The sequence below is a fragment of the Gadus chalcogrammus genome, unplaced genomic scaffold (genome assembly GCF_026213295.1).
Source record: "Gadus chalcogrammus isolate NIFS_2021 unplaced genomic scaffold, NIFS_Gcha_1.0 GACHA105, whole genome shotgun sequence".
NCBI lineage: Eukaryota > Metazoa > Chordata > Actinopteri > Gadiformes > Gadidae > Gadus > Gadus chalcogrammus.
This window is the reverse complement of record NW_026613540.1, coordinates 35,317-38,410: the sequence shown is the minus strand read 5'-3', so window position 1 is coordinate 38,410 and position 3,094 is coordinate 35,317. Positions and strand designations below refer to the sequence as shown.

At 44.0% G+C, this 3,094-nt stretch overlaps 1 non-coding gene across 1 annotated transcript; it reads left to right on the top strand.

Annotated features, from left to right (window-relative positions):
* The first annotated feature begins 2,659 nt into the window (after positions 1-2,659).
* On the top strand, positions 2,660-2,755 carry trnai-uau (transfer RNA isoleucine (anticodon UAU)). Its single transcript has 2 exons — positions 2,660-2,697; positions 2,720-2,755. It is a non-coding gene; the product is annotated as a tRNA-Ile (tRNA).
* The last annotated feature ends 339 nt before the right edge of the window (positions 2,756-3,094 follow it).

Genomic DNA, 3,094 nt, shown 5'->3' with positions numbered 1-3,094 from the left:
TGGCCCCACGTCGAATGGCATGACCCAAGATACGTAAGACAGAGAAAGCGCGCAAATTCGTGCAAAATATGTTTGACAGTGGAAGGATTTACATGGTTGCTTGGGTTATAGACTTCAAGACCCCCCCCCCTCTTTCTCCTTTAAGTTTGGCGCAGAACAACTCGGCCCATACCAAGTGTGACGGGATATTGTTGGTCAATGAAATGATTGAATAAATGTTCAACATGCATGCATGTAGCCTATTACTTTGACTTTCTAATGTTCTGGCGAAATTACCCAGTTTAAGTTTAAATATTAAGCATATATAAAGCACATACGTGCCTTTTTTTTCATAAATATCCTTAATACATAAAGCGGTGCAGTAAGAATTAAATGACGTATTCCAAGTAGCTCTAAGCACTGCTTATTAATATTAGACCAAACAAGACTCGTAATGGTAGGTAAAACAATACTTTATTAAAGCATGCAATTGTGTTGCAGAACAAAAGAAAAAGAAAACGTATGAAGTGCTTGCATGATATTGAAGCCTACAGCGATCATTAGTTAACGTGTGTGGCGGACGGTATTGTTATTTGTTATTTGTTTACCCAGGTGCCATAGCAACACCATTGCTACCTTTCATTGGCTGAATCTTTGAGAACGTTGTAGACTCAATCAATATAAGGTCGCGGGGAGACGAAGCTCTGTTCGTTTGTATATTTTATTTACGTGACCATATTTTAGTTTTATGTTAAAAAAAAATGAATCAAAGAACCAGTTCTCTTGTTTTGGGCAACCAGTTCTTGTCGTTCACCTTCGGGATTCGTTCGTTGTGAACGGATCGGTCGCGAGATTCGCGACCGACTCATCCTTAATGGCCACCATTGAACGAGCAATGGGTGTGTTTGGCAGAGCAATGGCCGTGTTTGGCAGAGCAATGGGCGTGTTTGGCAGAGCAATGGCCGTGTTTGGCAGAGCAATGGCCGTGTTTGGCAGAGCAATGGGCGTGTTTGGCAGAGCAATGGGCGTGTTTGGCAGAGCAATGGGCCTGTCTGGCAATGGGCGTGTCTGGCAGAGCAATGGGCGTGTCTGGCAGAGCAATGGGCGTGTCTGGCAGAGCAATGGGCCTGTTTGGCAGAGCAATGGGCCTGTTTGGCAGAGCAATGGGCGTGTTTGGCAGAGCAATGGCCGTGTTTGGCAGAGCAATGGGCGTGTCTGGCAGAGCAATGGGCGTGTCTGGCAGAGCAATGGGCGTGTCTGGCAGAGCAATGGGCGTGTCTGGCAGAGCAATGGGCGTGTCTGGCAGAGCAATGGGCCTGTTTGGCAGAGCAATGGGCGTGTTTGGCAGAGCAATGGGCCTGTCTGGCAATGGGCGTGTCTGGCAGAGCAATGGGCGTGTCTGGCAGAGCAATGGGCGTGTCTGGCAGAGCAATGGGCCTGTTTGGCAGAGCAATGGGCCTGTTTGGCAGAGCAATGGGCCTGTTTGGCAGAGCAATGGGCCTGTTTGGCAGAGCAATGGGCCTGTTTGGCAGAGCAATGGGCCTGTTTGGCAGAGCAATGGGCGTGTTTGGCAGAGCAATGGGCGTGTTTGGCAAGTGGCTCCGGCTGCAGATAGACCCTACTCCCCTATGTTTACAGTTTGTTTGTTTGTTACAGGAAGACGCTCGTGTTATTCGTTGTTGTTGATTCTGCGGATTCTGATTGGCTTGCATGGCTTTAATTGCACTCGACGGCGTATTTATGCGTTTTGATGTAAACGACAACTTTTTTGAAAACGATATTGTGTGCACAATGTTATTTTTGAAAACGGAGGGGGGGAAACATTCGTTTCTATGAATACGCTGCTACGTATAAACGTGGCCTCAGTTCGAAGAACTTTGCATTGCATTCATGTCTTGAGAGCAGCTGAAGGGATGACCACGAACCACCAGAGGGCAGCAAGCCCATTAGAGCTCAGCTCTTTCAGAATGAAATATGATCACATGAATGATCACATGAACACACACGCATTCAATGTACGTTACCTTATATGTATGGACATATTCACAGCTGTTGATTTTTGGTTTAATGTTTAGATTAACATCAAATCACCTTCGAATAATCATCAAGTCTATATCAAAAGCAGTTCTCCAGTGGCGCAATCGGTCAGCGCGCGATAAGACAGTAACCATGTTAGCTTTGTACAAGATATTTTAGGATTAATCAACTCATTAATTTCTAATGTAAAGTAATGCTCTATGTCTATGTAATATGTTGACATGATCGAGTGCCATCTGATTTAAAATAACTTGGCTGAAACAAACCCAACCTGCTCAGAGTATTGTTGGATACGACGAGAAAGAGAGGCGGCCTGGTGGGAGGTACTTATAAGTCAAGCAGCAAGTCATGCGAGTTCGAGCCTCACCTAGCGCATCGTAAAAATAAGTTAGGCTTCTATAAACTCAGAATCTGTTGACATAAGCAAATTATCACTGATTTGCCAAAGCTTGTCTTAAGCCAACGCTCACTGTTTGATTTGAGGCCAGAGTCAAAGAGATCTATTCATTGACTTGGAACCAATATTAATAGATCTGACTCACTTTCTCTCTTCTCTTTGTGTAAAACAAAAGCTGTTGACCTAGTAGGTTTTGGTTTAATGCTTAGAATAACCTGAAATGATCTTCAACTTGTGAACTGCTGTGCTCCAGTGGCGCAATCGGTCAGCGCGTGGTACTTATAAGACAGTAACCTGCACCAAGTCATGCCGAAGTTGTGAGTTCGACCCTCACCTGGAGCAAGCTTTAGCTTTGTTAAACATAGTTGAGGACTTGGATTTCCGCTGTAAAGTAATGTGCTTTGTAATCTGTCGACATGAGCAAGTGCCGTCTAATTTACAATAGCTTGACTAAAACACAGAACAGCATCCTGAAATACAATATTGTTTGATTTGATGCCAGAGATCAACAGAGATGTAATCCAAGAGTTGGAACAGATAACCAAAGAGAAGTTTAAATATTTCGAATTTACATTTTTTGACTTTGTTGAAGACAGAATCAGTTTAATCAGTGGCGTGATTTGTTGAAAGAAGTAAACGTGACATTTCCAGAGATTACATTATTTCACAGGCAGCCAATCA